This window comes from Mirounga angustirostris, unplaced genomic scaffold (genome assembly GCF_029215605.1).
Source record: "Mirounga angustirostris isolate CCGP_5_RB_7025 unplaced genomic scaffold, mMirAng1.0.hap1 SCAF_9, whole genome shotgun sequence".
Taxonomy (NCBI): domain Eukaryota; kingdom Metazoa; phylum Chordata; class Mammalia; order Carnivora; family Phocidae; genus Mirounga; species Mirounga angustirostris.
In genome coordinates, this window is record NW_026991717.1 from 51,049,859 (window position 1) to 51,073,378 (window position 23,520).

Genomic DNA, 23,520 nt, shown 5'->3' on the forward strand with positions numbered 1-23,520 from the left:
AAGTTCCAGTTTATAGAGGCCGACTGGAATAGAAGTGTATTTAGGTTATGAAACAACTTCATGAAACCTTGAAAATAATGGTATTACAAACATTTCAAGGTTTTGAGATTGCTGCATTCGGCTATCTTCGTGGCTTGACAACTCACTATTCTTTATGTTATTTAATAATGTTACTCACAATATATGGCATCTCTTACTAGTGATTTCATCAGTGCATTATAAAGGACATCTCTGGAGCCCTGTTCTGAATGTATAGTTGTAATTTCCCAGTTAACATATTTAGATTCAGTTCTGCTCTAGACTAAATTGGAGGCAGGGAAATGAGATGGGGATCAGCAATAAAAGAACCTGTGCACTGAGTTTTAGTACCAGATCATCTCTGAAGTCCTGGCAGACCCCCAAATTAACTCTGGGGTCTCATCAAGCCCCTTATGTGTATCATTGTTATCTTCAAAATAAGATTGTCTTTGGTTTTAAAGGACATTCAGATCTCTGAACTCTTCTATAAAAGGCAGATCCTCATTCTAGAGCAAGGTATCACTGCTCTAGAGAAGTATCTCTTCTAGAGTTTGCTTACATTTCCAGAAAGTGTCCTAACCTACTAGGCACCACTCCTGCCTGCCGCACTTGAGCATGTGGTATAGTGGTTAAGGGCATGGGTTTTGGAGACTGATGTATCTGTCTCTATTTCCTAGCTCTGATCTTGAGCAAGCTATTTCTGTTCTCCAAGCCTCATTTTCTTCATGTTTAGAATAAAGATAATAATAAGGCCTGGGTCATTATGAAGAGCAAATTAAGTGATGCATATCATAGAAGTAGCAAAGTGTCTACAGTTTAAAAGTCAATAAATGATAGGAACTTTTTTTTCCTTCAACACTGACTTCCCCTCCTCTTTTTCTTTTAACGAGATGAAATTTAACCTGGAAAAATACTAAGTCCTACACATGGGTGTTTAACAAGTAAGGAAGTATAGGGTGAAGAAGTTGCAATGAATTGAACCAGTCAACCTCATGGTTAATTGACTGTATGTTTCCTCTGAGTCAGTGGTGAGCTGTGAGGGCCCAGAAAACGGATTTGATTTTAGACTGCTTTGATAGAAGTTAGAATGAACATCTATAGTCAAGGATATTTTTGTACATCTGCCTTTTGCTTTTTGTACAGACCTCAAGAGTTGTACAAGATGATCATTTACACACTGACTTGTCTGGGGGAACAAAGGGAGAAAAGAGAGAAAACTCTTGAAGCCTTATCGCATTCATTCATAACTAATACATTAATTCTTTGACTTCCCCTTTGACATTTTTTGACCAAGCAGAATGCGTGGGGAAAAAAAGACAGGTTTCTGCCTTCCAGGTATTCATAATATAGTTTAGGGTAACAGACACAGCAATAATTACAGCAGAGTAATAACTGATCTGATAAAGGTAGAAAAGGGAATGCTGGGGGAAGAGGGGTGCTAAATATCAGCCAGAGGATGCTCAAAGGAGTTAAAATTTAGTTCCAGTTCGGAAGGTTCCAGTTTTGTACAAGTTTGCTAGGTAGAAATGCTGAGAAAGAGCTTTCTGGAGCAGGCACCTGGGTGGCTCAGTTGGTTAAGCGACTGCCTTCGGCTCAGGTCATGATCCTGGAGTCCCTGGCTCGAGTCCCGCATCGGGCTCCCTGCTCCGCGGGGAGTCTGCTTCTCCCTCTGACCCTCCTCCCTCTCTCATACTCTCTGTCTCTCATTCTCTCTCTCTCAAAATAAATAAATAAAATCTTTAAATAAAAAAAAAAAAAGAGCTTTCTGGAGCAAGGGAAAATTGTGTTTGAAAGTAGGACAGGGTGAGAGAGCATGACAAACACAAATCGTGGCACACTGTTCCCGTGTTGCCCCATCCTTTCCTGGCTACAGGACATTGGTAAATTATTTTGCCTCTCTGAGCTTTAGTTTCCTCAAATGTAAAATGAGGATCATATATTATTTTACACCATCAGACACTGATTTAATCTTCAAGTCTCTCCTACGGGGAGTCTACCTTACAACTTTGTTGGAAGATTTAGTCGCATATAAAACACAAGGCTGTCCGATGTACAGATGACAATCAATCACTGTGGTTCTGTCTACCATCTCCTTCTCGTGAGTACAGAAAACACTAATCTAGCCTTGAGTGTGGATGGGATTTATGACTTTCACGCATGTTCTAACTGCGCTTACTGTTCAGAATAAAGTATGAAGTTCTATGTACTTCCACTACCACTAACTACCCCATTCCCCAGCCACTGAAGGCTTTACTTCATCACACCAAGGCTGTGTTGCTAGCCTCGTTTTAGGGTCAGACTCTGTAAAAGGAGTTCCGCCCACATTGAGAGTTCTTTGCTGGCAAAGGTTAGCATTCCTACATTTGCAGGATAGGATCTCTGACCCTGCACTTTATTTAGGCCTTCCTTGAGACTCATTGGTTCTGTCTAAGCTATTGCAATGCATCTTAACAAAAATTTATATGGGGAGGGGATATTGAAAATTGGTTATTCATTTAGGATTACCAAAATGCAAACTGAACATTTTGAGAGGAATTCTTTATAGGATTTTATCCTCTTGTGACTTTTCCTTGGTATTGTTAACTTTTAAAATCCTTTTAAATTTGGTAGACTTTGCCTCAAAATCCAACTTGATCGTGCATGAGTTATCCCTCTTGCAAACGTTGTACAAATTTGCTGAACAATTGAATATCTAGAGTGAACCCGTTTAGACCTCAGGCTCTTTTGTTGCAAAGCCATGCAAAGCAAGGAACATTTCCACAAGCCATTTAGACAACAAAAGAATTTACTACTTTCAGTTTTAGTCATTATAGGGAAAAACAGTTGCCAGGCACAGACCAGGCCTGTTTGCTATGGAAGGCCTACATCAGGCCAGGGATTGGCATTCTCATTAGGCCAAGCAGACTAGATCCTGAGTAAGAACTTTTTGAGGGAATTGTTTCGGTCATTCATTTAGCGAATATTACTTTAATTTCATCAGTTAATTTCAGTATTTCATTATCTGTGCTGTGCATATGGAATGCTGAGTTTGATTCAAGATCCTTAGCCTCAAGTATAATAAGAACATGTTGGAGAGCTAGTTTAAATTTGAATTTCTGGGGGCACCTAGGTGGCTCAAGTCAGTTAAAGTCGGCCTTTGGCTTAGGTCATGATCCCAGGGTTCTGGGATCCAGCCCCACATGGGGCTCTGTGCTCAGCAGAGAGTCTGCTTCTCCCTCTCCCCCACCCCTTCCTCCTGCTCATGTGTGCTCTCGCTCTTTCTCTCTGAAATAAATAAATAAAATCTTAGGAAAAGAATTCGAATTTCTGGATCCTATGCCTTAGAGATTCTGATGTATTACATTCATTGCAAGGCCCAGGAATCTGAATTTTAATAAATCCCATAGTGCTGCTGATGCTGATGGGTGCTTTTTCTTTTTTTTAACCAATGTTTTTCCAGCATTTGTATACATACACATTTATATACACTCTTTGGTGAACAGTGTAGTTTGTCTAGGCCTTATCATTATTGTTCAAGTGTCTAAACAAATCCAAACTCTAGTCCACTCCCTGCTTTTAACCAAGTCAATTTACCTTTTTGTTGTTTTTAATTCGTAAAATAGGGACTTGGATTTCTATAAATTTCACTCTGTTCCTCAATTTGATGCTTTTCTCTCTGGATTCTCTCTTTTGGACATCCAGATTAGGAGCATCACCAATAAAGATCTTTGAAGAAATAGACTGTTGGGTGAAATCTACCCAAAGTCCTATGAAATTCTTAGATGCCTTGGAGTATCAGTACCCCACTTTCTTTAGTACCACCTTCTTACGTTAAGAAATATAAAGGATTGGTGACTTCAAGAGTATGAAGGTGAGAAGATTTGGTTTATAGAAAGCTGGTTAGATACTAAGCTACCTTTTTAAACATTTTTTTTAAACTATGGATGTAAATTATTAGCTGAATATTTCAGTAATTGAACTTCCCTTTGAAAAGCCTTCCTGGATTCCTTCCCCAGACAGGGTTAACTTTTAGCCTCCCCTGTGCACTCCATATGCTTGGTGGGAACCAGGCCTCAGCCCTGCTCACTCTGTGGTGATGGAGGTTCCATGGTCTGTCCACATGGCGGGCCAGAATTAAAAGCCTTCCCCCCAGTCTCAAGTGGCGACCAATAGGTGCTTCATAAATATTTGTTAAGTGAACTAACTGCCACTTGCAAAACTACTGTCAAAACAATTCATTTATTTTCTATAACCCACTTCATAATTTTCTCCTCTTTTTTGAATGTGAAAACATTGATGCTAATTCTGTATGTTTCTTTGAGAATACAGTGTACTCAGTTGTGATCATTATTTAGAAATTGAAAATAAAAATAAATGTTCATAGCATTGTATTTATTTATATTTTTATTTATGTATTTGTTTTTAGTTAGGGGAAACAGTGACTGTGATTCCTAGTAACACATCATGCCACGTGGGCACACAGACACTTATTTTTCTACTTCTTGAGGTAATGAAAAGTGAGCAGGTGAAGCAACATTTTCATGTGCATTTTGATTTCCTTTTGAACAAAAAATGCAAGCAGGAAGAGCTTTAATTTTTTTTTTTCAGTGAGATAACAGAGATAAACCAAGTTAGTGCAAATCTCTTGAATAGCTAATGTGTGTCGCCTGGAGAAAGAGAAAATTATTTTCTGCCCTCTGTGTTGATGTGTATAGAACATGTGTTCTGAGTAGCTGCTATTTTCACTGCCTCTTTTTCTAGCTGAAGTGCAACATAAACTATTTTAATTAATATCGTGTCACCAAAAGGGATTGAAATAGCCAATTGAATTCTACCAAGATAGAGTCTTTTGATGAAAACATATCTTTATTGATTGCGCACGAAAAAAAAATCATTCTTAAAATGAAATCCAGAGAAAAATCATATCCCTCAGAGAAAATTTCTGAGTGGCAGGCTGAGATTAACATCATAAAATTGAATTTGTGCTGCAAGCCTTTGATGTAATCAGCAGCTGGGAGATGGTGTTGCCCTTGCTGTGCTCCCTCTGATTGTGGTGAATTATTGTGTAGAATGAAATAAGTGTTTCTGGTGTCCCTCCTCCAAGAAATACAAACAAGGTATTACTAGGTAGTTTCTTGCTAGTTAAAATGGGTTGGATCGATTCCAGGCCTCTGGGGCTCTCGTACACCCATGAACTATAGGAGTTGGGCATTTATTTATGGCCTAGGGACAGAATTTCTTGATGCCACGGGACAGTGACTTCTTTGGTCAGTAAAAACCCAGCAGAGCAGAGGCCACGAGAGGAATTCCCCTTGCCAAGGATTTTTTTTAGAGTAAGCAGAGGCCAGGATATGTTGGAAAGTGCCATGAGCTGCATGGAGGTCCAGTCTAGCCCTTGCCTGTCTCCCTCAGCTACCTCTGGTGACACAGACGACATTGAAATCATTGCTGTATGGCAATCTCACTGTGTCCTAAGAGTCCATTTCCAGGATACCTGGGTGACAATGGGTTTTTATTTTGTTTGTTTTTGTATTAAGTCCTCATGCTTAGAAAACATGCTTGCCAGTGCGTGCACTCCCACACATGTAATGAATAGGTTTTGCAGATTGAGCAGAGAAAATCTACTCATGTATTTACCTTCAGATTAAAGAGTGATTTGGCCCCTTAACCACTCCTGTGGTTGAACCTAAGTTGTTTTTGTTTTGTTTTGTCTTTAAAAAATAGGAGGACTGGTTTGTCCGTAAACAGAAGCCATAAGCTGTAAACCATCAGTTAGGTAGTGGTGCCTTTGTGTGTAAGCTCACTCTCAAGCCCTGTGCGAAGTGAGATGGGTCTTGTAGTCAGACAGATCCAGTGATGTAATCCTAGCCTAGGGATTTAGATTTACCAGGCCTCCTTTTCCTAATAACATCAATGCTGAGTGTGACAGAAAATCTACAAAAATGAGAAGTCTGGTTGCAAATGGCTCACCACCTGTGTCTTGAATTAATGCTAGAATGGGCTGGGAGTCCCAGGAAATATCTGTTTTTAAAAACTGAATTTTTCGATAAGGCTAAAGTCCCTTTGGATTATGACCCTCAACTCGTGTGCCTCCCCTATCACTCTCTCCAAACCACCATGGAATTCTGCATTCATAAGCCTTTTTTTAAAATCTATCTACCTATCTATCTATCTATCCATTCATCCATCCATCCTAAACCTTCTTGATGTCATTCTGTTTTGGCCAAGCTTCTGCTGGGATCCTGGAACCCAAAAGGTTGGGTTTGCAGTCTTCCCTGGCTGAGGCATTCCTGTTTTGTGGGCAAAGTCAGAAAATACCAGAATCATGGGCCTTAGGGAGGCTTCTCCAAACAGGACTCAACTACATAGCTCCATATTCCTACCTGTGGGAGTGCCTTCCATCTGTTTTTCTGGAGGGAGAGGTTCATCATGATGGCTATGGACCAACTTCCAATGTCAGCTTGTGCTGAAGTTGGGAGAAGCAAAATAAATACCAGGACCAAAGAAGGAGGCAACTGACCCATGGGAAAACACATAATTTTTCTAAGAGAGAATCCTTTGCCATCGACTGCTATGGGATTAAGGTGTGGTTTGGTCTTGTACCTAGGGAATACATGTCCCAGCAAACTTCACATCAGTTATTTACATGCTTATGACTTGACTCATAGGTTGTGAATTCTTAGAGGTCAGGAATCTGTGTTTTTGTTTTCTTTTTTAATTTATTTGGGCTTTCAATAAATACCTGTGGAATGAATAAAATGAATATATGCTTTCCTCAGGGAACCTATAATATGGATCAAAAGGTGATTTATACAAAAGAAGTAGAAAAGAAAATTTAGTATATGACCGATTATGTGATTTAGACTAAAATTTAAGTATGTATATCTCGAGAATAGTTATAAGTGTTGCTATGAATTGTTATATTTATTGTTAAGATCTATGTTCTGACTTGAAAGAAACAAAATCTGGGGCACCTGGATGGCTCAGTCATTTAGGCTTTCTTCGGTTCAGGTCATGATCTTGGGGTTCTGGGATTGAGCCCACATCAGCTCCTTGCTCAGCGGAGAATCTGCTTCTCCCTCTCCCTCTGCTCCTACCCCCACTTGTGCTCTCCTCTCTCTCTCTCTCAAATAAATAAACAACATCTTTAAAAAAAAACAAAATCTATCAGTCAGATGGTATATTAGTTGCTAGGGAGGTCATAACACAGTACTGCAAATTGAGTGGTTTAAGTGATGGAAATTTATTATCTCACAGTTTGAGAGGCTGGGTGTCTGAAATACGATGTCGGAAGGGTTGTTTCCTTCTGAGGGATGTGAAGAAGAATCTGTTTAAGACCTCCCCACTAGCTGCTGGTGGTTTGCTGTCAATCTGTGCCATTCCTGAGCTTGTAGAAGTATCACACAATTTCTGCCCTCATCTCCACATCTCTCTCCCTGTGTGCGTCCGTCACCAAAGGTCCTAGTGTTATATAGATGCCAGTCTTACTGGATTCTGGCCCCACCCTAATCCAGTATGACCTCATTCTTCACTTAATTAATTGTATCTGCAATGACCCTGTTTCCAAATGAGGTCACATTCTGAGGTAACGGGGGTTAGGACTTCAACAAGTAATTTTGGGGTGGGCTCAATTCAACCCATAATGGATGGAAAGATGGTAGACTTTCTTCTGCTTTGACAGTTTGGTACCTTTGGAGTTTTACCTTCATCTTTACTGCTTTTTTCACTTACTAGATGGAATTTACTGTAAATTGTGAAAAATAAAATAAAGGATTATAAATGACAAGGATTCTGCTTATCGTTTTACTATTTACTTAGCAGGATTTATATACAGATTACTTAGCAAGATTTCAATACACAGAGTGAAAAAAGCCTTTTAATAATAGCAGCTAACATATATTGAATGCTTACAATGGAATGTAATGATTTCCATGGATTATCCCATTTAACTCTCATATCAACCCCATTATTTATTTATTTATTTTTAAAGATTTTATTTATTTATTTGACAAAGAGTGAGCGAGCACAAGCAGGGGGAGTGGCAGGCAGGGGGAGAGGGAGAAGCAGGCCCCCCGAGGAGCAGGGAGCCTGATTCGGGGCTCGATCCCAAGACCCCAGGATCGTGACCTGAGCCGAAGGCAGATGCTTAACCGACGGAGCCACCCAGGCATCCCTCATATCAATCCTATTAGATTGATATTATTACTTATTTACATTTTACTGGTGAGGAATCCAATACACAGTTGTAAAGTAAACTGCCTGAAGACATATAGTAGTAGAGTTGGCATTCAAATCTAGGCTGACTAATTCCAGGGCCTCGACACTGGGTACATCCTGTCTCCTTAGTCTTATTACAACCAGGTAAGGTAGATATTATTCCCATTTCATGGGTGAGGAAAGTTTAAAGTAACTAGGAACTTGCTTGGGGCACAAAACCAGCAAGTATATAAGGATTCAGGGTTTAAACTTAGGTGTTATCTCCCTGGGGAAATCCTTCCAGTGTTTGATTTCGAGCTCCACTTGTATTTCCTCCACAAACACACTTGCATTTACCTTACATATCATTACACCGTTGGTGATGCCAAACATGCCTGTGTTCTTAGATACCACTGAGCATCTTGAGAGATGTGACTTTGTCTTTCTTGTCTTATAGCCTAAAACCAGGGTTTTTAGATAAGAGGATTGGAATTCCAGGAAGTTGTTACCGATTGAATATAAATAAAATTGAAGGAAAGAAATGAGTTGTCCTTCTCGTGTTTCTTTTACTAGCCTGATGCTCATCTCTTTGACAGTGACTGTAAATGGAACACTCTTGGCATTAATTTGGCTGTGTTAGCTCTGTTTCACTATGGCTTAATGAACAAGAAGGTGAAGTTGGAACAATATTTTGTGAAAACCTTTGGCCCACAAGAGCTGTAAGCTATGATGGAAACTTCACTGGTATAGTGATAGGAATGTGATTCCTTGGTTGGTTGGTTTTACACACATTCTAGCTCATGGATGCTTGGAGTTCAGAGATTTTGCATTATTTGTTTAATTCATTCCTTGATCCCTGTGTTATTTTACCATTAACTTTACCTGCTAAGGCATTCCCTACCTAGGACACATTACTTTCTAGAGTTTCCTAGGTAGCAGTTAGTCACTCAGTAATAACATTTTTGGAGGAGCGTGGCTTTTCTGTTGGTTAGGGGTTAATTTTGAAATAGTCAAGCTCCACTGGGTAGACCAAATAGAATTTTACGTGTTATTTAAATATGCCTAGGGCAGTCTTTGACTTAGTAGAAACATTTTTTTTAACCTTTTCTAAGGAGTGATCTGATTACAATCTGTTGATAAAATAAGACCTTTTTGCTTCGGGAGCATCTGCAAACAGACAGGTTTTGGCAGACAAGGCTTCTGCTGAGACCAGCTGTGCAGGAACACTTTGGTTCCTGTGGAATCCTGAGACTGCTTGCTTCATATTCCTGGGGGTTAAAGTAGCTTGCACTGTGGCCCACGGTGACACCCAGATATTTTCTCTCCAGTCTACTTCTACTCCTTGTTCCTTCTGAAAGCCCTATTTGCCCTCCCCCATTTATTGTCACTCACTAGCTAGCTGTGTGATGTTGGCCAAACTACTTTACTCTGATATCCAATCTCTCTGTTTTTTCAACTTCATTAGGGTAAAAATTTGCATACAATAAACTGTACTCACTTCCAGTGTACAATTTGATGGATTTTATGCTCCAAGCACTTTAACCTAAACACTAAAATTAGAAACAAAACTCCCTCTGGGCTCAAATTGAAGAAAAGAATCATGAAATAAATTATTTGGGTCCCTCAGCACCCATATATTGAGTTTTGAAGAAAGTTGTTGGGATCCCCCTCCACTTTGGAGATGGGATTCTGAGAGGTCATAAAACTGTATAAATGGCAGATCTGAGATTCAAACCCAGATCTGTTTTATCCTAAAGCTTAGATTGTTAACTGCTTTACTATTTTTATTTTCCTCACGTATGTTTCCTTTGATCAGGAGATTATTTTCAGAATTCGTGCATGGTAACTGAGGACTTCACCGTTTGTATTTTTTTGGTTGGCTGTCCTCAGTCAAGGGGTTCGAGAGACTCAGTATATGGGCATGTCTCTGAAGTTTTTTATGACAAGGTAAACAATTCCAGTGTCCAGTAGATACCAGCCACAAAACCACATTTGCATCATACTCATTATCTTGCTAGCCCCAGACAAGTCAGAGAAATAAAAACAAATTGTTAGGGAAGAAGATGAAGGTGAGAAGGATGGGGGCTGTAATGGTGGGTTGTCTTTTCTTATACTTGCTAGGTATCGTTATTTATGGAGAAAGGACCAGGAGTGTGTTAGCCCAACTTTTAAAAGGTGTGGAGGCCATGTTGGAGCTTGAATGCACAAGAGGTTTTATTGTTGTTGTTTTGCTTGACTTTTTATTTTTTATTTGTTTGTTTAAATTTTTCAAAAAACTACCAAAATAATAAAGACCTTTGCTTAGCAGATTACTAAGACTTTCTGGAAAGGAAGTCTGGGTTGTCTTTGTCATGGTGTGCAGGGGGAGAATTCTGGATGGGTTGGTGGGAGACCTGGTTCTGGTTCTCTCAGCTGCTCTCTTTGAATTGGGCTTCGTAAGCAACTCTCCTGGGCCTTCATATTCTCATCTGTGGAAGGAAGTAGAACAGGGACTGTGATCTTCAAGGCTCCCTTGTGGGCATGGCGTAGGATTGCCAGTGGCCCTAGGATGCCTACAGGATATCTGATTAAATTTGAATTTCAGATAAACAATAAACAACTTTTATAAGTATGTTCTATGCAGTGAAAGTATTTTTTGGTGTAAACATGACCAAAATATTGCCTGAGACATACTTACCCTAAAAAAAATTTATTTGTTCTTTATCTGAAATTCAAATTTAATTGGACATCTTGTATTTTTATTTGCTGAATCTGGCAACCTTAATCTGACCTGGAGTCAGTAATTTTAAGATTAAATTATAGAGTTTAGAATAATAAAAATTGTACATTTTCATGGCCAAATGTTCTAGTATATAAACACAGCATCAAGAAAAGACATTGTAGTGACAGTATTGCAAAAGTAGGGAAGGAAATCTCACACTAAGAAAGCTATTGCTAGAAAGTAATAGTCACATTCTCTGCCCATTATGTAAAATTATCATGATTCATAGCCTCATTCATTCATTCAGTAAACATTTACTGAGTGCCAGTTATGAAAAAATAATTAGGATAGGTGTTTTCTGTACAGAAACACCTATTCTGTATAGACTCATCTATCTTCACACCAGTTCTCCAAGGTAATTATTTTCCCCATTTTGTAGATGAGAAAACTGAGGCTCAAAGAATATTTGATAGCCATTAAGGGAAGAAAAAGACCAAGATTTATCTGACTCTATTTTATTTTCTTGCCTCTTTTCTTCACAATAAACTATTTTAAACTAAGTTAATGGAGATGGTGGTCTGCTAAATAAACCTAACGATGAACCTATACTGAGAAATTTTGTTATTTCCATCCATTTGGGTGGCACACAAAGAGGGATGCCAGGGTGATGACTTCCCCCAAAATATAAGTTCTACCAGAGTAAGAAAGTCACATCACCTTTCCTCTGCTTTCTCATTAGCAAAATAAGAGTTAAACTCTACATCCTTAAATTTTCTTCTAGTTTCGGTGAAATCTTGCTCCAGTTTTAAGGTGAAATACAGTCATTTAAGGAATATTTGTTGAATGTCATATATGTGGCCAGCAGTGTGCTAGGGACTAGGGATCAAACAATGAAAAGACATGCCCATCCTTTGTCATCTGTAATTTACAGTATTGCAGATGTTTTACCCCCAGGTGATTTAAGAGCCCCAGTGGGTTTGGGAGCTGATCAGGAAGCTCACATTGTTGGAGTGAGAATGTGAAAAAATAGCACTCTTTGCTATTTTTACCTAAAAATAGTTACTTGAAGACATTTTCCCTTGAAAATGAAACAACTTGGGAGGTGCTCATCATGTGAATTTGTGCCAGAGTTAGTGGGTATCAGCTTGGCTGCATCCATCAAATAGGCTTATTTCTTAATTGTGAGTATGGCTTTCCAAACTCTGTAATGCCTTGGACCTTCTACAGCTTTAAATTATTTATGTTATTTGACAAATTTTACTTAATTCAGTATTTCTCACCCTTTTTCATGTCAAAGCATAAACACAGGAAATGATTATCTTTGTACCCATACCGGGTTGAGGGTTTCAATTTCTCTTACCCCTCCTATCAACTATTCACAACCCAGTATGTGTCATGGCATACAGCTGGGAAGCTCTGATTAATTAATTTCTGTCATGGTTACAGAAAAGAAGCACAGAGAACTCTATTGTTGAAGTCCTGTGTCAATGAGAATGAAAACAATTATTCTGCATATTCACTTTACAAAGTGTTCTTGAGTCTGTTGGGTACATTCATCTGATAAAGATTCTTCTGGTGGAACATCCAGCTGTCACTAGTACTTTAAAAGGATGCCTGGGTGGCTCAGTCAGTTAAGCATCTGTCTCTGGCTCAGGTCAGGATCCCAGGGTCCTGGGATGGAGTCCTGCATGCCGCTCCCTGCTCAGCAGGTAGCCTGCTTCTCCCTCTCCTTCTGCTCTTCTGCCCTGCTTGTGCTCTTTCACTCTATCTAAATAAAATCTTTAAAAGAAATCAATATTATATTAATATTAATAGATAATGAAAACTAACATAAATATAAGAAGGAGAAAATTGCAATGATTTCACTGAGTATGGTTTTTTTTCTGGGAAGTAAATATAGTCACAAACATCATTTGTTTCGAATGACTAAAAACCATTTGTAAGTAACAGTCTGAAATCTCTCTTATTTAGAAACAAAATGTTGAAATTATAAAAAACAAACAGTTTGACTTTATTAACCATACAAGATAGGAAATCTAAATATTTCACAAAAGTAGTTTTGGTTTTGTTTGACATATACCTAAAGTTTAATGTATTAAATATTATATATGTAAATAACACATTTAAATTTAATATTATGTTCTTTTTTCAGTTAAGTATAAATTGAATTTGTATGTATTTAAACTGTATCAAAACCAGCTTTATAATACACACTTTGATAATTACTAGATCTAAAATAACCTTTTTCCTCAAAATTATGTTTTTCATTATATTATTAAGAAATGACAAAATAATAAATATATATATATATGACAGGGGTTTTGAGAGACTATATGTAATTGAGGAAGGGGACAAAAATCAAAAGGAAGGGAAAGTTGAAACATCAACTACTTTCTATAGGTCACAACACAGGCTCTGTGTTCTCATAAGCCCTTGGATGTGTCCAGAGTGCTTGTTACATAGCCACTTAGGGACATTGGGTGGGATATATATATGTAACTATATACTTAGTGAGTGAGTCATTTACATGTTTTTTTCCCAAAGAATTTAAAACTATGGGTTGTGAGCTTCTTGAAGGCCATTCATCTTCTCATCCTGAAAATCCATTGTGATATCTGGGTAGACTGCTGTTAAAAATTTGTGTAGAAATTATTTGAGAGTCACTAAAAAGTAGAGTTTTGTGTGTGTGTGTGTGTGTGCATTTATATGATTCTTTTCATACTATACTGACTATATGATGAACTATTGATCATATTGCTTATATAAATTGCAAAATACAATATCAAAATATAAAATGTTGTACTTGGTACTGTGACTAAGATCTAAATGAAGGACATTTATTTGCCCTTTATAATAGAGTCTGTGACTTTATCCATGGCCGTGGAAGTGTTTTTTGTTTTGTTTTGTTTGTTTTTGAAGTCACTTTTTTTTCTCCAGTGAGAGTGTTTATTTTAAATTGCCTTTAAATAGACCAGATTTAGAAGTCATTAAAGGCCTGTAAACATCTATACATAGTCTTAATTTAGACATTCCGAACTATCATTCAGGCACTCAGATTTGGAATACAATAGCTATAAATTGAGGGCTATGATAGAGATTTGTAATCCCTTTCCAAAGCTTTTAAAACTCATCTAGACACGTAATTATTTGTGATAGGGCAATATTCTCCTCCATATCCCAGAGTGTCCCTTAGAGACTCTACAATAGACTGTTTTTTTCCTTTGAGGTTTATTTTTGATTACCAGTTTCTGGGGAATTGTACAGGGTCTCGTTGTGGATTTGCTCTCTCTTCTGTAGATAACAAGGTACTAGGTTTCTGGAGTTACTTTCTAAATTTTTTTCAAAAAAAAAAAAAGAAAAAGAGTTTGGAAAAAAAGTGACTCCCAAGATGTACAATCTTTTAATCAGTTACTTACTCTCACTGTACAATTTGCTTAGTCTCTCAGAATCTCAGAATTAGGAGTGATCTTAAGAGTTATCTAGACCACATTTCTCATTGCTGACTTATAAGTGAAAGGGATTAGATTAATGATTCCTAAGACCACTTCTTGCCATAAATTCTAGATTTATGGGAGTTTATAAAATATGAGTAATATGTGCAAGATATAATGATAGCATAATTCGTATATTTATACGCATGTGCTTTTACTTATATCACTGAATTTATTCCTGATAAGAATACTGAAATGTAGGCAATGCAGGTGATAGTGTCATTTTACTACGTATTAATTTTATAATCCGGAAATAAAGATAATTATGGCAGCCCTAGACCTACGTCTCTGAGTTCCAGGTCTGTTTTCACTGTATTTCGCAATCTAGATCATTCAGGATGAATTCTGGTTGAGGTCTGATTTCCTGTGCTTTGGCCTTGGTGCTTTTTGTTTTCCAATTAGTATGTGTTGGGAATCCTATGACTTTTAAGGGTTTTAATCTATGAAATTCTGGACTTATTTGACTTTCTAAATTCCAAGTGCCTTGTATTTTGTTAGGTATTAAACATTTGTAAACATGTGCCTGGGCGGAGACTTTGCTAGACCTGAGTTTTTAGACTACAGTGTGCATTCCCATTCATGTATTTATTCATTCAACAAATAGTTACTGAGTTCCTGCCTGTCCTAAATCCTTTTCTGGGCCCTGAGAATATAGCAATGGATAAAACAGACAGAGGTCCCTGCCTTGGGAGGATTTTAAAATCTAGTGAATTTGAAATGAATTCAATTTGAATAAGAAGGGTAATGGTGAAAAAGTTTGATACATGGTAACTGCTGCCATGACCCAGATGTGTGGAGCTAAAATAACAATAATAGTAATTTGCTGAATACCACTCTGTCTTCCACATTATAAACATGATCTCATTTCACCCTGACAGTAACCCTGATTTAGGCATCATTATCATTTCCAGGGTAGAGATGAGAAAACAGGAGCAGAGTGATTAAGTGACTCACATTTAAGTCTAACCTGATTTAAAGTTTTTGATCTTAATCAGCTCTCTCCTTTTGGAATATAGGACTGAAAAATGATAAAGAAAATAATTTATTCAACTAAGATTTATTGTTTTCTCATGTTGAAAGCACTGTGATTCAGGCACTGTAGGGAATATAATAATGATTGAGGAATGATTCCCATATTCACAAAGAATATAGAAGAAAGAAGCATTAAAATCATATAATGCGGGCGCCTGGGTGGCTCAGTTGGTTAAGCGACTCCCTTTGGCTCAGGTCATGATCCTGGAGTCCCGGGATCGAGTCCCGCATCAGGCTCCCTGCTCGGCAGGGAGTCTGTTTCTCCCTCTGACCCTCCTCCCTCTCATGCTCTCTGTCTCTCATTGTCTCTCTCGCAAATAAATAAAATCTTAAAAAAAATAAAAAAATAAAAAAATAAATCATATAATGCGATAATATTATTTAAATTTAAAATAACATTTTTCAAGTACCTATGGGTGAGACACTGTACTAACCAAGGCCTGCCCTGTGTCCTTGCCTTGTGTTTCATTTCATTAGGGAGACATCATTGCAGAGCCGATAATTTTAGGGGAACTTAGGAAACCAGAATAATACAAAGTGACTGGTTATTGGGTAGAGAACGTTGCAACGATTCAAGTAAGAGAAGCTAATTTTCCAGAGTAACAGGGATATAAATAACTCACCTCAGGAATTACTATATCTTCAGCATAATAATAGTTAATCATTACAAATGTATTAATTCTCTGGCTAATGTTCCTCAAATTTGTTTCTGCTACAGTTCTGCTTAACAGTCTAGACAAATTTCCTTGATTCCAGTTTCCCAGGTAAGATTGAAAAGGTGACGGAAGAGTCCTTTAGACAAGAGCCAAGCGCACATTGCTTATGGACACAAAATGCCCAGTTTCCTTGGTAACAGTGTGACCCTGAGTACTCCCTTTTCTACCACTTCTTAGTTCTGAGAAGCATATGTTAGTAAGCTAAGAGTGAGGCCAAAGTGCAAATGATTTTCAGGTGGTGATTTTGTTGTAATACTAGAAGTTATGCTGCAAAGACTAATACAAAGTTAGGAGTAGTGTTTCTTAGGAACAGAATGTTAAACACACCCATGCGGTTCTTCTCACTACCAGCTTTGTGATCCTCACATGTATCACATTTACCTCCTATTCAGGGGAATGAGCTATGCTCCCAAAGTGAATTTCCCTGATAAGTGAAACTTACTATTTAACTCTTTGTCTTAGAATTGCTAAAACTACTACTTCCTGCTTTTCTACCTTTTTTTTTTTTTTTTTTAAATATTTGAGAGAGAGTGTGTGTGTGAGGAGGGGAGGGGCAGAGGGAGAGAGAATTTCAAGCAGACTCCATGCTGAGCACAGAGCCTGACATGGGGCTCGACCTCACAACCTTGAGATCGTGACCTGGTGTTCAACCCATGCGCCATCCAGGCACCCTGCTTCTCTGCCTTCTTAAGCAGAGTGTATTGGCCATCTCATCATCTTTTACTCAGCCAGTCAGTGCCATGATGGGTAATAATCGTCCTGGATTGGAATGGAGCCCTCAGGAGTGATGGAGATTTGGGCCCATGATTTTGCAGCTTGAGTAACAGGTTTTGTGGGGGTTTTGGTCTTCTTTTTCTTTGCTATGATTTACCTTTTTTTCTGTGCTTTTTTTTAGCTGGAAATCATTATACTCCCACTTTCTTTGCTTCTTGCTCCCTCATTCTCTAATCTGTTGATGTGAACAGAAGTGAGCTGTTATATGAGCTGTCATTTTACTTAGGAGAATTTAGAGGGTCTACTCTCTATGTTTTCATATGTATGACTGTGCCTCCTGATTCCCCAAGATTACACTCCAATAGAAAGTTTTTGCTAAAATGGGTAAGTGTGTATGTGTATGTATGTGTAGTTTTATCCCCCCCATTTCTCAGGTCACGGGCATATTTGTGTTTTCTATTTCATGTCCATTCAGTTCCAGTGATCTATATTTCTGTAAAAAAATATTTCACTTAATCTTTCCAAATTTTTGATATACAGTTGTTTATATTTCCATTTAAAATACTAATTTTGATTACAACCATTTTCTCTTTATATATATATATTTTTGGTGTTTTTAATTCCTTCTCTATCAAATGTGCCATAGATTTATTCATAATTCATATTATTTCTCCTTTCATAGAACTGTGTTTTGCTTTCATAGATTATTTTCTTTTAAAAAGTATTATTAATGTATAGTATTGTCTGTCTTGCATTCTTTGTATTTACCTTGATCTTTTATATAAAATTTTTATTTGGATGTTTAGCTCATTAATTTTTCATATTAATATATGCATTTAAGGCTATAATTTCGCTTCTAATCTAAAACATACACATCTGGAAAGATTAATTTTATTATACAAAGTTTTCACTGTCTTTGGGTCTTAATATTTAATTTATATTATGTTTTCTTGGTAGCCCAAGGTACATTTAGAGTATATATAATTTAGTTCCCAAATATTTAGAAAGGGAGCATTTGAAACATTTGTTTGTGTATGTATGTGTTGAGGAGTGGAGGTTCAGATCTGTATTCATTTTGATCAGGTAATGTTGCCTATATAATTATTTGGGATTTGTTGACATGTTTCATGGTTTTGTAAATGTCATGTGCATGATTTAATAAAATGTGCTTTTATTTAATAGCTGGGTGCAGGAATCTATATATGTCCATGATATTACAAATGCAAATTCAAGTATTTTATACCCTCACTTTTTTTTTGTCTGCTTGATCTGCTTATTACTGATTGTGATATATGAAATCTTCCTCTTTAATAGTAAATCTGTCTGATTTTTCTTTGTAGTTTGGCAAGATTGTGTTTTATGTATTTTGAGGCTCTGCTGTTGGGTACCTAGAGAGTAGAGACTATTATTATCCCATTCTAGTGAATAATTTGTTTAATCATTATATAGTGACCATTTTTCCCCAATAATACTTTTACCTTAAAGACTATTTGTCTACTATCATACCAGTTTTCTTTCATTACTATTTGCCTGGTATAGCCTTGTCTATGCCTTTATTTTCAGTCTTACTGTGTAAATACTTTAGGAATTTTTTATAAGTAGGATATACTGGGTTCTATTATCATTGAAAACCCTTGTTTTTTAGCTAGCAAGTTTAACCCATCTACTTATTTTAAATTCTGGTATGTTTAAATGTGAATTACCATTTATTTTTGCATTTTCCGTTTTCCGTGTTTCTTTGCTTTAATTTTTTTTCCTTCTTCTATTGGTTTCTTTATTGCCTTTTACCACACTACTAGTTGGAAGTTATATACTATTTTTTTTAAATAGCTTGTCATGAATTCTTACCTTAAGAAAATTTAAAGTATTTCTGCTCACTCCCCACATGTACAAGAATATTAGAATGATCCATTTCCTCTTCTTTAATTTTAGTTTACCTCTTTAACTCTCTAATTAATCATCTTCATCATTATTAATATTATTATTTTAAGGTAGTGCTCATTTTGATTTGCTTGTGTGTTTACCAGTGTCCTTGCTCACCATTGCATCTGTATTCCACTTTATTCCTTTCTTTTTGACTTAATATATATTTTCCTAAAGTATATCCTTTTGTAATTCTTTCAGCAAGGGCTGTGAATGCTGTACTCTCTCAGGCCTTATTTGTTGGAAAAATGTCTTTATATTGCCCTCACTTTGAGTGATGACTAAGTATAAAAACTTAGGTTGACATTCATCTTCAGCACTTAACAGGTAATACTCCAGTAACTTCTGGCCATAATTTTGCTGTGGAGAGATCTTCTTTGAGCAAGCACACTTGCTGTTCCTTTTTCAGGTTGTTTGTCTTATTTTCTTGCATGCTTTGGCTTTAGTGTACTATAATTTCTCTAGGATGTGCTTTGGTGTCCATTTATTTCTATTTTAATCCTTCTTAACACATTGGATTCTTAAATCTAAGTTTTCATATCTTTGAAATATTCTGGAAAATGGTAGACCCATTAATTTTTTAATAATGTACTTTAAAAAGTACTTCAAACTTAGGGGTAAACAGTAAGTATTGTACACAGAACTATTTTCATGAAGACTTCTTAGTGGCAAGTTGCCAATCTGTTACTCCATTTTCTAAGAATTTAGTTTGTACTCCTTAGAACAAAGATATTCTTCTACACAATCACAATGAACCCTTCAAAATTAGGAAATTAGCATTGATACATAACTACTGTTCAGTCCTAGATTCCACTCAAGTATTGCCAGATATCCCAGTAATGTCCATTGTAGTAAGAGAATCTAGGTGAGAACCATATCTTGCATTTAGTGGTCATGTCTTTTGAGTCTTTTAGTTGGAGCATTCCTTAGTCTTTGACTTCTTGACCTTACCTGGCCTTTTTGAAAATTACAGTTCAGTTATTTCATAGGGTCCTTCAGTTTGTGTTCATCATGATTAGATTCAGGTCACACATCTTTTGCAGGAACACGTGTTCTTCTCACGGCATCCTATTGGGTGGTGCGTGAATCTGATTTGCCCCATCACTGATCATTTTTACTTCCTATACTTGCCAGGCTCTTCCTGCGTGAAGTTATTCTTTTATTTCCTTTGTAATTAGTATGAACCCGTGGTTTCCCATTTTATTCAATGAGTTTCAATCTATTCCTAGTGTTATTCACTTTGATGGTCCTATTGTCCATAATTTGGCCAGTGGGCACTCATTCAAGCTGGCTTCTGTGTCCTTTTGCTATGTCCCCTCACTGTGAGCACGTCCTTGCTCTCAACAATAACATGTGCCAATATCATCTTGTATTTTTCCTGCTCCAGGCCTGGCACCAACCAATTTCCCAAGAAACCCTGGTTCCTTTTAGTAAAGAATAGTATTTAGAAAATGCTAAGTGAGCTTGTTGCTATGGGAGTGTTGTTGCTCCTAAGCCCTCAGGGAACAGAGATGAGAAGTGTGTACATGGGTGTGTGTGTGTGTGTGTGTTCATACCAATACCTCTGATTCCATTGCAACACAACAGGGATTGTTCTAGTTTTCTTCCTTTCTATATTTCCAACTCTCTTTTCTGATAGTAAGAAACCTGGTTCCTGTTATCCTATTCACATATTAATTATTTAATCAATTACTCTGAATGGAACCACTATAAATGCTACTGCCCTGCCCTTTGTGTGGATGTCCTCCTGATCCTTATATGGCTTCATCATCCCTTGTAGAGCTGTGACCCTAGATGTGAATATTCTGCTCAGCCACTGTATTCCCTATATCTGGTTACACTTTCTGGTAGTACCCCTGCCCATACCACCAGGACATGCTGAACTTACCCCAGCATGCATGCCTTCCTTATCCTTCTTGGGCACTTGTTCAGGCTCCAACACCCAGTATGAGACAGCCTTGCACACGTTGTCCCTTTTCACTCTGCTTGGGCTGTGCATCTCACACAGGGCTGCCCACGTTTGGGCATCTTACTCATCCTCCCTGGGCTCCAACCCCACGTGTTCTCCTATACAGATGCCCTCCTCACGCTACTGAGCTCTGACACTCCAAACATGCTTTCTCTACCTAATGGTTTTAGGACTGAACTAGCCAGGAAGGGAAAGGGTTCTACCTTTTTTGGAGCTTATATTAGATAAATGTTGGGTGTTATCATTCTGTCTATAGCTCTTAGTATCTCTGATTGATCTTAACTCTCTGATTTTTTTTCACTCAACATCTATTTTTTAATCACTCCTTGCCTTTTTTATTCTGTGTAATTTCTTGAGAATTATCTCTAAGTCCATTGATTCTCTCTTCAGTTGAGTCTATTTTGATTTATTCTCTTGACATTTGTTATATTCCAATGATTATATTTTATCCTAGAAGTAGTATTTGTTTCTTTAAAATTCTGCCTGTTTATTTTTCTATAGGTTGTCTTTTTCCCTAAGGTTTCAAGTTTTTTCTTTTGTCTCTTTAATAGTTTTTTTTAAAGATTTTACTTATTTATTTGACAGAGAGGGAGAGAGAGAGAGAGAGCACAAGCAGTGGGAGCAGCAGGCAGAGGGAGAGGGAGAAGCAGGCTCCCTGCTGAGCAGAGATCCTGGCATGGGGCTCAATTCCAGGACCCTGGGATCATGACCTGAGCCAAAGGCAGATGCTTAACTGACTGAGCCACCCAGGTGCCCCTCTTTAATAGTTTATTGCAATTTAACATATTTGTTCTTCTTTCACAGTGTTTTATATCGTTCTCTTATTATTAGTTCTGGGGATACTGATTGTTCTGTTTACTAATGGTTTATTATTTTCTTGAATGGTTTGTAATTTCTTATTGCAAACTTATTTGCCACTGGAGTTGTTTCTATGAGAATCATATGCAGCCTTGATTGTAAAAGTATCTTCCAAAATGCTTTTTTAAAAAAGAAAAAAGCTTTATTAAAGTGTAATAGACATGCAGTATACTTATATATCTATATATATGTATTGAAAGTGTATTATTGTATATGTTTTAACATATGTGTTCATTCATGAGACAATCACAGCAGTCAAAATAATAAACATGTCTACCATCCTCAGAAGTTTCTTTATTCTCCTTCACAATCTCTGTAATCCCTGCTCCTTTTTCCTGTTCACAAGCAACAACTAACCTGCTTCCTGTTGCCCCAAAGTAATTTGAATTTTCTAGAATTTTATACAAATGGAGTCATACTGTATTTACTCTTTTTAGCTACTGTTTTCACTCAGCATAATTATTTTCAATTTCATCTATGTTGTGCAAATTAAGAATTCATTCCTTTTTATAGCTGAATAGTATCCCATTGTGTGGCTATACCACAATTTGTTTATCCGTTCACCTCATATGATGGACATTTGAGTTGTTTCCAGTTTTTAGCTATTATAAATAAAACCCTACATGTAGAACTCTCTGTATAAATATTTGCTTTCTTTTCTCTTGGGTGAGACCTAGGGGTGGGTTGACTGGGTAATGTACTGAGCACATGTTTCACTTTATAAAAAAACTGCAAAACTATTTTTCATCGTGTATTTCCAATAGCAGCGTATGAGTTCTAGTTGTTTTACATTCTTAACACTTGGCATGATTTTTTAATTTAAAAATTTGAGATATCCTCATAAGTGTGTAGTGTTTTTGAGAGGCCTCCCACTGGTATCATTGACCTGAGAACAATTATTTACGTATATTTCTGCATGTGGGGATTCTGGCATCATATATATATAACAATATTTTTTATTCCAAACCTGTTTTGTGGTTTAGATTTGGTATATTTTTCTTGGGAGATTGGGAAATAAGCTTCCTTATCTTTCTGAGTGGTGTTGGAGTTTTTCTAGATTCCATTTCATTGAGTAAGGAGGGCGTCTTGTCCTTAAATGGAGATTAACACTTAAACTGACTCAGGTCCTGTTTCAGATTTTTCTTAGATTTGCACTGCTTCGAATTCCCTAGACTTATTTACAAGCATGGCCATGAGTCAACAATTAAAACACACGCACGCACGCATGCGCACACACAGTATTGTTTCTCTGTGTTTGAGGTAGAAGTCCAAGTTCAGATTACAGTGTTATTGAAACCAGAACTCTTTGGTTAGCTTAGTAATGTGATTAATATGTGTGGTCCTGATAGTCTGAATTGCAAAGCTCCAAATAGTTCCCATAGAAATCTTGGTTTTGTGGTACCTGGGGACCACTTGTGTACTGAGCTAAGAAGCGAACCATCAGGAACTGATACTGAATACCAAACAACTGAACGATAAATAAAATTTTGAAAGCAACCAGCTTATGGGTTAAGCACTGCCTACATCGAATTTGTGCTCGTGGTGTAAATGCATACTCATGTTTACATGTGTGTGTGTGTCTATGTGTAATCAGACATTATAAATAATATATACCATAAAATTTAATAACAGAAGTCCTGTAGGACAGAAGGTTTTCATTTTGTTAACTTTCTCAAGCCAAACGTGGAAAGTAAGCTAAACGTGGGAAGTAAGTTTGGTATCTTCCTCCCTCTCTTATCTTTGACATTTTTTTTATTTTTTTATTTTTTTTTAAAGATTTTATTTATTTATTTGACAGAGACAGAGATAGCGAGAGCAGGAACACAAGCAGCGGGAGTGGGAGAGGGAGAGCAGGCTTCCCGCCGAGGAGGGAACCCGATGTGGGACTCGATCCCAGGACCCTGGGATCATGACCTGAGCCGA